The sequence below is a fragment of the Crocuta crocuta genome, unplaced genomic scaffold (assembly GCF_008692635.1).
Source record: "Crocuta crocuta isolate KB4526 unplaced genomic scaffold, BGI_CrCroc_1.0 scaffold388, whole genome shotgun sequence".
NCBI lineage: Eukaryota > Metazoa > Chordata > Mammalia > Carnivora > Hyaenidae > Crocuta > Crocuta crocuta.
Window position 1 is genome coordinate 1,472,812 of NW_027528867.1, and position 272 is coordinate 1,473,083.

The 272-nt window shown below is 73.2% G+C and overlaps 1 protein-coding gene across 5 annotated transcripts in view; it reads right to left on the minus strand.

Annotated features, from left to right (window-relative positions):
• ZNF821 (zinc finger protein 821) overlaps window positions 1–272 on the minus strand; it is a 17,477-nt gene extending 17,205 nt beyond the window's left edge. For 2 of the 5 annotated variants that reach the window (XM_077756364.1, XM_077756360.1), the window contains exon 1: window positions 216–272. The gene's annotated coding sequence lies outside the window, so the exon portion shown is untranslated. Of the gene's footprint in view, window positions 1–122; window positions 139–215 lie in introns of those variants that run through there. The other 3 variants (XM_077756363.1, XM_077756359.1, XM_077756362.1) reach the window with 2 other exon arrangements.

Sequence of the window (272 nt, forward strand, 5' to 3'; positions counted from 1 at the left end):
CGGTGGGGAGCCAGCCGAGTCTGGCCTCGTCTCGGGAGCCCGGCGCAGGGGGAGCGTCGGAGCCTGGGCTGCCCCCGCCCCCCGGCCAGAGCAAGCCCCGAGCCCCCTCCCCAGATACAGACAAAAGGACCGACAGCCGGCGAACAAGGGGGAGGGCGAGGAGCCCCTGCATCCTCAACCTAGCCCCAGAGGGAAGGAGACGGGGGTCTTTTTACCCGGCGCCTCGGCGCTCCACTGCGCGCCGCGTCCCTGGGCCCCGCCTCCGGACAGAC